Source organism: Nomascus leucogenys, chromosome 10 (assembly GCF_006542625.1).
Source record: "Nomascus leucogenys isolate Asia chromosome 10, Asia_NLE_v1, whole genome shotgun sequence".
NCBI classification, from domain to species: domain Eukaryota; kingdom Metazoa; phylum Chordata; class Mammalia; order Primates; family Hylobatidae; genus Nomascus; species Nomascus leucogenys.
The window spans coordinates 80,968,982-80,981,342 of NC_044390.1; the positions used below are offsets into that span (position 1 = coordinate 80,968,982).

The 12,361-nt window shown below is 44.8% G+C and overlaps 1 pseudogene; it reads right to left on the bottom strand.

Annotated features, from left to right (window-relative positions):
* Nucleotides 1-9,255: 9,255 nt before the first annotated feature.
* Nucleotides 9,256-9,522, bottom strand: LOC100591571 (annotated as a pseudogene).
* Nucleotides 9,523-12,361: the final 2,839 nt, after the last annotated feature.

Genomic DNA, 12,361 nt, shown 5'->3' on the forward strand with positions numbered 1-12,361 from the left:
AACAAAGTCAAAGAAATGAAGAGAAGTGGCCAGATGCAGTGGCTCACACCTGTAATCCCAAAACTTTGGGAGGCCAAGGTGGGCGCATCACTAGGTCAGGAGTTCGAGACCAGCCTGGCCAATACGGTGAAACCCCATCTCTACTAAAAATATAAAAATTAGCTGGGCATGGTGGCGGGCGCCTGTAGTCACAGCTACTAGGGAGGCTGAGGCAGGAGAATCACTGGAACCCAGGAGGCAGACGTTGCAGTGAGCAGAGATCACGCCACTGCATTCTAGCCTGGATGACAGAGTGAGACTCCGTCTCAAAATAAATAAATAAATAAATAAATAAATAAAGAGAAAAGGAAAAGAAAAAAAAATGAAGAGAAGCTGGAGAAGGGGATTTTGATTTTTTTTAAAGCAAAAGGAGATTTTAAAGCTCCAAAGGATGGTCACCCCTTCCTTCCCCTGCATATGCACCCCCACCTTGGGAAGTTTGGGGCTATTTCATTAGTATTTTCCCACTCTTTCTCTTATGACAAATAGGGGACCTGAATTACTAGGAAGCAGAAGATCCTAGGGTTTAGCTAACTACCCTGAAAACTTCTCCCAGGATTTGCTAGACCCAATTTCTTCCATTTGGGCTCAAATCTTCCAGACAAGGCCATCAGAAGCCCAAGGTGGAGCCAGTAACCTCGGAAGCTCCCATTTATGGGGCTCGTAGCAACTGCCTGGTATTGTGCTAAGGATTTTACAAACACTTTTATCTCAGACTTCAGGACTTTCCCGGTCATAAAAAAAACTAGCACTAAAGCAGCTATTTTCTTTCTTCTTATGGGGCCTGAATGGCAATTAGCTTTTATCACAAAAGCAACTCTATTTGATTTAATGGCTACCTAAGGTGGGAAAGATTGTCTTGAGTGATTAGTAATGTCTGCCTTGGTACAGGAAGGGAACTTGCATAACGTGTGCTCCGCATTTGCCATTTTGCTTTAGGTAGTGCCCTAGTAGTTCCTCAAAATCTCAGCTTGGTATGTGAGCCAACTCTTGAAGGTCAACTCTGCACTGACCAGCCAGGGAAAGAGTAAAGGCGTTCCCACCAGGGAAAACTTCAAGGAACAAGTTTTCGGAGGGCCACAAGGCAGGACAGTGGGGCAGCAGGCAGTGACAGGAGGCATGCACTTGGAAGGGCAAGTCCAGGACAGGTCAGGGAGGGAGGACGTCCAGGGCTGGCTTAAGGAAATGATTGGGAAACTGATTCAGCTTTCGGAATTGCCTGTGTTTTCCTGCAATCATGATGCTCATATGCACAACTGGGGTGATTTCAGCTTGACAGAGTGCTGATCTGGGTGGGTTTCTCATGCTATGGTTTTGTTCCATTAGACCAGGGGTCAACAAACTGTGACCCATGGGCGAAATCTGGCCTGTGGCTTGTTTTTGTAAATATGTGTTATTGGAACACAGTCACACCATTTGTTTACATACTGTTTATGGCTGCTTTACTCAACTCTGCTACAATGGCGGAGTTGAGTCATTGCAGCAAAGACCATCTGGCCTGCAAAATGGAAAATACTATCTATCTAGCCCTTTATTGAAAGAGTTTGGAGAACCTCCAGTCATCACTATACTAGGCAGGTCACACACAGTATTGCTAATCCCCCCCCAGCAACCCTGAGAGGTATTGCAACCTGCTCATTGCAGATGGGGAAACTGAGGCCCAAGGAAGTAAAGTGACTTGCCAAAGGTCACACCATGGGTGATAGATCTAGGACTCTAACTAGATTTGTTTGATGATAAATTCTGCTTTTTTTTTTTTTTTCAAGTTCTCACTTTAAAAGCTCTTGAGAGCTTTTTATACACATGAGAAATGACAACTCCAAGGCATTACCCACTGTCAATTTGGGGCAGCGAGAATATGGATGGCGGTTGGTAGTTCCTTTGTCATTTTCTGTTATTTCTTTTATTACTACTATTGAGTGATTACAAGGTGCCAGGTACTTTATCTATCGTTCTTAGTTTGTCCTCACAATAGCCCTATGAGATATGGTGCATTATTATCCCCAGATTACAAATAGGGAAACTGAGGCACAGACAGGGGTTGCAATTTTCACAGGTCCTCTTAGGATGGCACTGGGATTTGAACCCTGGCTTTTTCTGGTCCCTGCCTGCAGGCTTCGTCTGTCTTTGGAGAACATCGATCCTGTTCCTCCCATACCTTTGTTTTCATGGTCCAGATTCTCCGAAATGTTCCCATCTGTTATCTCTTATGTGTGTGTGTGTTGTGAGGGAAGGGGTGCAGGTGGTGAGTGCAGGAGGGCTTTATTATCCCTGTTTTCTTAATGGGGAAACTGAGGCCCAGAGCGGGGAAGTCGGCCTGAGTAGCTGGGACAGGAGGGCAGGGCTCTATGCGTGGCTCAGTCCTTCCTCCCGCCCTTCGATCAGAGCTAAGCGCCATCCTCTCCCCTCCCTCCCGCGGCCCCCCTCCTCCAGACTCATCCCCCCCAGGGAGAGCCGAGGAGGACAGTGATGGATTTGGGCCAGCCTTCATTTTCATTCTCGATCCCTGCATCTCGCGCTCGCTCTCCCTCCCTCTCCACTTCTCCTCCTGCAGACGGATGACAAGTGAGAATGTCTGTGACCCAGAGAAATTATCTTCCCTTCTCTTTCACCGCATAATTTTCTGCCCTCTCGTCTGGACAAGCCTGGGTGATTTTTAGCTACAAAAAAGGGGGAAAATTATCATTCAGGAAAAAAAAATAGAAGGAGGCTCCTAGCTATCCGACAGACAGGCTGTCTTCTGGGTGAAAATGAGAATATCCTGTCTTGTGAACTTGGTGGGGGACTTTGCAGGGGGTGTTCACACCGCAGGATGACTGTGAGCACCCTGGAGGGCCAGGCCCATGCCCCCGCAGATTCTAGAGGCTTGAGGCCCCTGCACATTTTTTCTGGGAGTACCCCAATGTCTACCACATGTGGGTGCATACCTGGAGGACTTCATGGGGGAGGCAGCACGGTCATGAGGCCCCCGTGATTCCCTTGCATCACCTCACTCTCCAGCCCTGTGCCTAGGAGCTGGCAACTTTTCCCCAGCCTGTGGCTTTCTGGAAGTTTCTTTCTCCCTCCCCACCAATCACATACACCTGCATGCCCAGACACTACGCTACACGCTCGGGGCCTGCTCCATAGGTCGACATGCTAAGTCTTATTATTTCTAAAAAAATCTCTTTTATTTTTCTGATTTAAAATTTCAAACATTACAAGAAAAGGTTTAGCAAGTAAAGGTCCATCTTTTTTCTCAACCCTTTTAGTATAACCACTGCTAATGGGTTGGTATCTGTTTTGCCAGACTTCCCCATGCAAACATCATGATTATAAAAAGGTACACACACATGCATATGCGCACGCACGTGCACACACACACACACACACACGATTCACTGAGTTGCTCACCCAGCACTGCCATTTTCTGTGTGACCTTACGCAGGTTGCTCAACCTCTCTGAATCTGCTTCCTCATCTGTAAAACAGACACAGTTATAGATTGTAGGTTGTAGGGAAAACTGAATAAATTAACACATGTAATGTGCTTAGAACAGTGCCGAGGACATAGAAAGGATAGAGGAAGAGCGTTGGAATACACTCTCCCTAGCCCCAGCACTTTAATCAGCCTAGCCTCTCTTTGTTTTACATATTATGAATTGTTTAGGAAAATAGGTTCTCCTGCTTTAAACAGCACACACGCACACACACACACACATACACACACACCAGCTGTAAAGCTGCTAGCACTGGGGTCTGAGCAAGGCTGTGGTTAGCAGACTAAGCTGGTGTACTCCTACTGTGTGACCTTGGATGAGTGACTTTGCCTATCTGGGTCCCAGTTTCGCCATCTATAAAATGGGAATAATAATAGCATGGAGGGCTCTTGTGAGGAGTAACTTAGCTAAAGTGTGTAAAATAGACAGCAGTGCCTGACATACCATAAGGATTGCCCCCAAATGGTAGCTGTTGTTGTTATTAATTAGCTATGAACATGACTTTGCATTGAATGGATTAGAGGGGGTGTGTACTTATTCAGGGCCTAGAAGCAACTATGACCTCCCTCTTTCCCAACCCTTGCTGTCACTTTGGGGTCAGAGATGGGCCTCATAGGGTTAGTGAAACCTCTGAAATTATGTGCACGCACACCCCTTTTGCATCCACTAAAAACGGTTTTCTTCTCAGGCAAAGATCTTTCTCTTTCATCAGATACTCAAAGTGGTCATTAACCCAAGAGAGTTAAGAACCCCTGAGGCTTAACACAGGCTCTCTGCTTCCTGCAAAGATCTGCTTTTCTACTAAGGAGAAGCCAGAGTTTGAATCTCTAAGCAGTGTTCTGAGGACTCTTGATGGTCCCAGAAATCCTTCCAGGGAACCTGGGCGGCTTCTCCCTTTCCCACCTCGTATTTTTGTACAACTAGATTTTCTTCATATGCCTCAAGCAAAACAACAGGTCGCAAAAGTGGGTTTAAGAATCCAAGTGTTGCTGGGAGCGGTGGCTCATGCCTGTAACCTGAACACTTTGGGAGGCCGAGACAGGTGGATCACTTCAGCTCAGGAGTTCAAGACCAGCCTGGGCAACACAGTGAGAACCTGTTTCTACTAAAAATACAAAAAATTAGCCAGGTATGGTGGCTTGTGCCTGTGGTCCCAGCTACTGAGAAGGCTGGAGTGGGAGGATCACTTGAGCCTGGGGGCGGAGGTTGCAGTGAGTAAGCTGAGATCATGCCACTGCACTCCAACCTGGGTGACAGAGTGAGATCCTGTCTCCAAAAAAAAAAGAAAAACAAAAAAGAATCCAGGTGTTTTCTATTAAGCCAGACATTTGCAAAAATGTAGAACAATGCCACTCTGCAACCTCCGCCTCCTGGGTTCAAGCAATTCTCCTGCCTTAGCCTCCTGAGTAGCTGAGATTATAGGTGCCCACCACCACGTCTGGCTAATTTTTTGTATTTTTAGTAGAGATGGGGTTTCACCATGTTGGCCAGGATGGTCTCAAGCTCCTAACCTCAGGTAATCTGCCCACTTCGGCCTCCCAGAGTGCTGGGATTACAAGTGTGAGCCACTGCCTGGCCCTCCTCATTAAATTTTTATTTTTAGAAAATTATTAGCTTTCTATAACATATGTCATGTTAATATATAATGACTTTATAATTATTATTTTAAAATAATTAAGCCTTTTAAATGTCTCAGTTTTAATTTCTAAAACAGTAAATATGGATATATATAGCTTACATAAATAAAAGCTCTTTGAGATCCTGAATATTTTATGAGTGTAAAAGTGTCCTGAAACCCCAAAAGTTTGAGAACTGCTGTTCTTTGGAAACCTACCTGGTTGTGATAGAAGGAGCTGTGACACATCCAGTTCTAACCCAGGGCTTTGGCTATGGGGCATTCTGGGAGATGTGGTAGGCAAGGCAGGCTAGTGGCAGAAAAAGGGGTGGATTAAGGATCAGGCCAGCTGAACAGTAGCCAGAAACAGCCACCCTTAAGGGTCATAAAATCAGCAATGGATGTATAATAATATGGAGAAAACAGTGTTTTGTCCAATTCGTCTCAGGAGAGTCTTGTATGAGGCTGTTACAGGGATAAGTAGTGAGATCCCCAAGAGGCTTTCTCAAGTAACAGTGATGATTGCTAAACTGCCTTGTAAGGACTGTGTACCTAGTAACTAACTGCAAGGCCATTCTTTGCTGAAGAGGTTATGCAAGTTTGGGGCCAGAACGGAATTGCTGCAGTTCCTGGAGGAGAGGCTGAACTTTGCCACCAGAGGGCACTCTTTCTTGCCATCTCCTCTAGAAGCTCTCTGCTACTCCTTAAAACAGCGCAGAGCAAATACCTTTACTGGCTTTTACTTGAAGGGGCAGCAAGTTATTGGTTATACTGGGCAGAAAATGTGGGCTGATTGTAAAGAAGGAGCAAATGGAGAAGCAGGTGAAATCAGCAAAGAGGCAAATCAGGACTCCTGGGCAGGAAAGGGCTCCCTTATTCATCAAGAGTGAGTTTGTGGATCACTCTGTAAGACTCAAGACCCAAGGTGAAAACATGAACTCTCCCATTAGGAAATGATGCTTGCTGAGAAACATCCTCAGGGGCCACAAGGAAGGTGAAAATCCCAAATCTGCTGGGGAAGGAGGCTGGCGATAGGAAAGGAGTTTCCTTGACCAACTAGCATGGATCATTTAATATAGAATGCTTTATCTTTAAGAAATAGATTCAAAAAATTCAAACCCTAAGCTGACTCACATAGAACCTGGCTGTCTTTGCAGGTTGGAGGTAAATAATCAGGATATCTGTCTGCCTTGTTAAAGAGGCTAAAATTCTTCTCCTTTCCTTCTGTCCCTAGTTTTCCCTGAACAAGGAGTGCAGTTACTGCCCACCTGAGGAAATTTTGAATGCTCTTGAAAAGGTTCTGGAATGCAGCTGTGAAGCCAGAGGTATTTCTTTCACAGATGATAAGCTCTGGGGCAGTTAGCCACAAGAGGGGCAAGTCATGCCAGGCTCTGCCAGTGGGAAGGACAGAGGTTTGGGGATTGGGGGGAGCTGTGGATGGCTCCCAACTCTCAAATCTTACTTCTAGAACATCCCAGAACATTCCTGTGGTATGTTCTTGGTTCTGTCACTGAATCTCCACCAGCCAGGGTTCTGGGAGGAATGAAATGCTAATTGAGGGGGGTTTAAAGGAACAAATGTGTGGATGAGGTTAAGAGACATCAGAAAGGGGAGTGAAGCTACTTGGGACTGGCAGCAGTGAGGAGCCATTGCATCTTGTTCTTATAAGGCAAGGTGAAGCAGAAGCTACTGGTGGTCCCCAGGGAGCTCATGATTTCTTAATAGGGTCAATTTCACCCCCAAAAGGGGCAAAAATTGATTATTGGAAGGTGAAACAAATCTTACTCTGTATGTAGAAAGCACAAATATACATACAGCACATAAACAGGAACACAGTATATCTGCAGTATTGTAATTTCATGGGGAGGATGAGTGATTAGAAAAAAGTCTAGAAAGTCTTCTTAGAGGGATGATCATTTTTAAAAAGGTTGGCTGAGTGCAGTGGCTCACACCTGTAATCCCAGCACTTTGGGAAACTGAGGCAGGCAGATTGCTTGAGCCCAGGAGTTTGAGACCAGCAGGGAAACAGGGAAACCCCCATCTCTGCAAAAAATAGAAAAATTAGCTGGGTGTGATGTCGCATGCCTGTGGTCCCAGCTACTCAGGAGGCTGAGGTGGGAGGATCACCTGAGCCCAGGTCAAGGATGCAGTGAGCTGTGATTGCACCACTGTACTCCAGCCTGGGCAACAGAGTGAGACCCTGTGAAAGAAAGAAAGAAAGAAGGAAAGAAAGAAAGAGAGAGAAGAGAGAGAGAAAGAAGGAAACAAAGAAAGAGACAGAGAAAGAAGGAAAGAAAGAAATACAGAAAGAAAGAGAGAAAGAAAGAAAAAAGAAAGAAAGAAAAGAAAGAAGAAAGAAAAAAAAAGAAAGAGAGAAAGAAAGAAAAAAGAAAGGAAAGGAAGGAAGGAAAGAAAGAAAGGAAGGAAGGGAGAAAGAAGGAAACAAAGAGAAAGAAGGAAAGAAAGAAAGAGAAAAAAGAGAGAAAAAAGAGAAAGGAGAGAGAAAGAAGGAAAGAAAGAAATGCAGAAAGAGAAAGAGAAAGAAAGCAAGAAAGAAAGAGAGAAAGAAAGGAAGGAAGGGGGATAGAAAGAAAGAGAGAAAGAAAGAAGAAAGAGAGAGAGAAATAAGGAAAGAAAGAAATACAGAAAGAAAGAAAAAGAAAGAAAGGAAGGAAAGGAAGGAAGGAAAGAAGGCCAGCCTCAGCCTCTCAAAGTGCTGGGATTACCACACCAGGCAATACATGGATGTTTTTCAAAAACTCCCTAGGTGATCTTGATATTTATCTAGGTCCGGTCTGAATCATATGATATGCTTTATAACTATTATCTACCCGTACACGTGTACATTTCTATCCTTCCTATGTTTTTTAAACTGAGGTATCAATTAGATAATGGACACATGTTGATGAATTTTGACCTAGGTATACACTGTGTACCTATCACCCAGATTAAAATATAGAACGTTTCTCTTCCCCAGAGGCCATTGCTATCCTATTACCACCTTCAGTTTTGCACATTCTTGAACTTCAGGCCAGTGCTGCTGTGGATGCCAGTGGTTTCTTTTTCACTGCTGAGCTGTATTCTGTTGTGTGGATATACCACAATTTTGTTATCCATCCTCTGTTGACAGACATTTGGGTTGTTTCCAGTCTTTCGCTATTGCAAATAATGCTGCTATGGACATTTGTATATAGATCCTTTGTCTATATTCTTATTTTAATGACATTTTATTCCTTTCTCCTTTCATGTTATACTCCAAGTCCAATTTTCTTTTTTTTCACATCTGCAACATATTACTTTTTCAAAGAATGGATTTTGAGAGAAAATAACATGGGGCAGAGATACAGAATAGAAAATAAATACAAGGCCAAGTGTGGTGCTCACGCCTGTAATCCCAGCACTCTGGGAGCCCAAGGCGGTCAGATCACTTGAGGCCAGGAGTTTGAGACCAGCCTGGGCAACATCGGGAAACCCCATCTCCACTAAAAATACAAAACTTAGCTGGATGTGGTGGTGCATGCCTGTAATCCCAGCTACTCGAGAGGCTGAGGTAGGAGAATCACTTGAACCCAGGAGGCAGAGATTGCAGTGAGCCGAGATTGTGCCACTGCACACTCCAGCCTGGGTAACAGTGGAACTCTGTCTAAAAAAAAAAAAAAAAAAAAGAAAGAAAAAAATGTAGGCGGCACGGGCTCACGGTAATCCAGCATTTGGAGGCGAGGGGCAGATCAGAGTAGAGATCGAAAAGGAAACCGTCTTACTAAAAAAAAAAAAAAAAAATTAGCCAGGGTGGGGGGCGCTGTAGTCAGCTACTGGAGAGGCTGAGGCAGGAGAGTGGCGTGAACCGGGAGGGGAGCTTGCAGTAAGCCGAGATCGCCACTGCACTCCAGCTGGTGACAGAGCGAACCGTCTAAAAAAAAAAAAAAAAAGAAAAGAAATACAAATGTAGGTGGTTTTGCTAATTGTTTTATAACCATAACAAGCTAGTTCAGTGACTGCCCTGTATATAACACAATGAAGGTTCCAAGATCAAGGCCAAAATTTTCAGTCTCTGGTTTTTGGGACTTAGGGTGCAGTCCTTGATTTTGGATGGATCACTGGGTGCGTCATACTGTCCATGCTTTTAACCAGATTTGAACAGAAGAGTGGCCACTTGGCCCAGGTGGACAGATGAAGCATTTGGTTTCATGTGTTACGTAACTCCTGAAGTTCCTCCCCATGATGCAAGCCGCATGGGACTGGACTTCTTGTCAAATTCCTTCTTGATATGAGCTGGAATGTCCTTCTCTATATTCTATTTCTCTAGTGCCCGAGCAGTGCACTCCACCAAGTCCTGTTGCATCTTTTCCAAGATGTCAGCATTTTTTATTATGGCCTTTAGGTTGCACATGGTTACCTAGGGAGCAAGCAACCTTCCCACCTTGGCCTCCCAAAGTGCTGTGATTACAGGCATGAGCCACCATGCTCAGCCATGTCTGGAGTTTTCTAGGTGCAGAACGACCATGTCCTGGTTAAAATGCAGCTGGAAGCACATTCCCTAGAGGCAAATGTGGCATGTAGAATATTCTATATTATTTCTGGGACAGCTACCTTGACATCCATCTTTTATGATAATCCTTTGGTCTTAGATGATTCCAGCACACGAAGCAGTATGTGCAGAGTAGGTAGGTATTTCTTCAACAAATGTATTAGTCCATTCTCACACTGCTAATAAAGACATATCTGAGACTGGGTAATTTACAAAGGAAAGAGGTTTAATTGACTCACAGTGCAGTGTGGCTGGGGAGGCCTCAGAAAACTTACAATCATGGCAGAAGGGGAAGCAAACACGTCCTTCTTCACATGGCAGTGGGGAGAAGAAGAATGAGTGCCTAGTGAAAGGGGAAACCCCTTATAAAACCATCAGATCTTGTGAGAACTAACTCAATATCATGAGAACAGATGGGGGAAATGGCCCCCAGGATTTAAGTATCTCCACCTGGTCCCTCCCACAACACATGGGGATTACGGGAACTAAAACTCAAGACGAAATTTGGGTGGGGACAAAGCCAAACTATATCAGTTGGTTACAAGTCAATATGCCACACACTTAGGCAGAGAGCTGCATATTTAGCATTTACCCTATACGGTGGATGCCTTCTCCTTGGGCATGATGGTTTCTCTTGGCCCAACTGGACCTTAACACTTGCTGGCATTAGATTAAGTGGACAGGATGGGGACTGCCCTGATGCCAGATTCTTGGAACCAAGGCTCACAGTTTCATCTCATCCCATGTCATTCGTGCTCTCAGCCTTCCATGATTTTGAGACCTTAACTCTGTGCTATCTAGAACCTGTGGCCATCCGTATGATTTATATTTCATTGCAGACTTTTACTTTACAAGAATTTACATGGGCCTTGAGGGAACACAAAAAGCAAATAAACGTTCTTTTTTGTTTGTTTGTTTTCTAACATTGTGTAATGAATCTGCACATCCCATAACTGTTCTTTCCTATTCCACAAAAAGTTTATTGTCACAATATGCCTCAAATCCTGGAAGCCCAGGGGATAGCAGAGCTCATGTGGAAAGATGTTCTACTTTCCACTGTTGTTCACTTTCCAACATCTCCGGCCCTTCCCCATCCAGGCTCAATGGATACACAAATTAAACCCCAGGAAGCAGTCTTTCTCCAATGGTGCTGTCTGTCCGCCAAACTTGCTTTTGGGTGAAATAAGAATCACATATAAAATAAGGATTCATGCCTATCTTAATTCATTTCATCTTAGCCCTTCCCCCAAAATATGGAACTTGAAGTAGAGATATTTAAGTAAGCAATAGATTCATTTTACCATCAGAGATGGCTCTTTCAAGCATGGTGTCCATCTTAGAGTCTTAAGGCTGCTGCTTTTGAATTCAGACTCACCCATATTGTTATTCCTCCATCCACAGCCCCAAACCCTTACTCCACGGATCAACTCAAGAATGCATTTGAGAGCAAGTAACAGAAAAGCCAACTATGTATTAAACAGACGGGAGCCGTTCCTCTTACATAATGAAGAGTCTGGAGGGAGATGACTGGTGTGGATTAAATAGCTTGTTTGTCTTTGTGATTCTTTTTTTTTTTTGAGACAGAGTCTTGCTCTGTTGCCCAGGCTGGAGTGCAGTGGCGTGATCTTGGCTCACTGCAACCTCTGCCTCCAAGGTTCAAGCGATTCTCATGCCTCAGCCTCCCGAGTAGCTGGGACTACAGATGTGCACCAACATGCCCTGCTAATTTTTGTATTTTTAGTAGAGATGAGGCTTCACCATGGTGGACAGGCTGGTCTCAAATTCCTGACCTCAAGTGATCCACCCATCTTGGCCTCCCAAAGTGCTGGGATTGCAGGCATGAGCCACCAAGCCCAGCTTCTGTCTTTGTGATTCTATTGGCCTTTGCCTCAAGGTTGGGAAATAGCTGTCATGGCTCCAGACATCACATCTGCCTCTGTTAAAGAAAGACAGAAAGAAGGCAGGAAGGGAGAGGGCCTACGGTTTCACTATCATTTTATTCAGGAAAATGAAAACTTCTCTGGAAAGCTCCTAGCAGATTTCTGGTGTTGTTTTTTTTTTTCTTTTTGATGGAGTCTTGCTCTACTACCTATGCTGGAGTGCAGGAGTGAAGTGGCACGATCTCAGCTCACTGCAACCTCTGCCTTCCGGGTTCAAACGATTCTCCTGCCTCAGCCTGCCAAGTAGCTGAGATTACAGGCACCTGCCACTACTCCCAGGTAACTTTTTGTATTTTGAGTAGAGATGAGGTTTCACCATGTTGGCAGGCTGGTCTTGAACTCCTGACCAGCGATCCACCCACCTTGGCCTCCCAAAGTGCTGGGATTACAGGCGTGAGCAACCGCACCCAGCCAGATTTCTGTTTATGTCTGATTGGCTAGAACTCTGTCTTGGACACCCCCTAGCTGCCATCAGGGCTGAGAAATCAAGTGGAAGGCAGCACTGGTGAAGGGGATTGGAAATAACTAGTTATCCCATAGTGCCTGCTGCGTCCTGTTTTCACCCCATCTCCTGCACCTCACTGTTGTGTCATTGAACCTTCCAGTTTCAATGAATGGCAAGCTCTCAACAGTTGCTTCTACAAGGCTAAATATCTCTCCAGTTCATTCCACACAGGGATTGTGTTCCAGAAACCTGGGCCAACTTTACATCCTCGAATACAAAGTCTCCCTGCTTCTGGACCTTTGAACTTTCTTTTCCC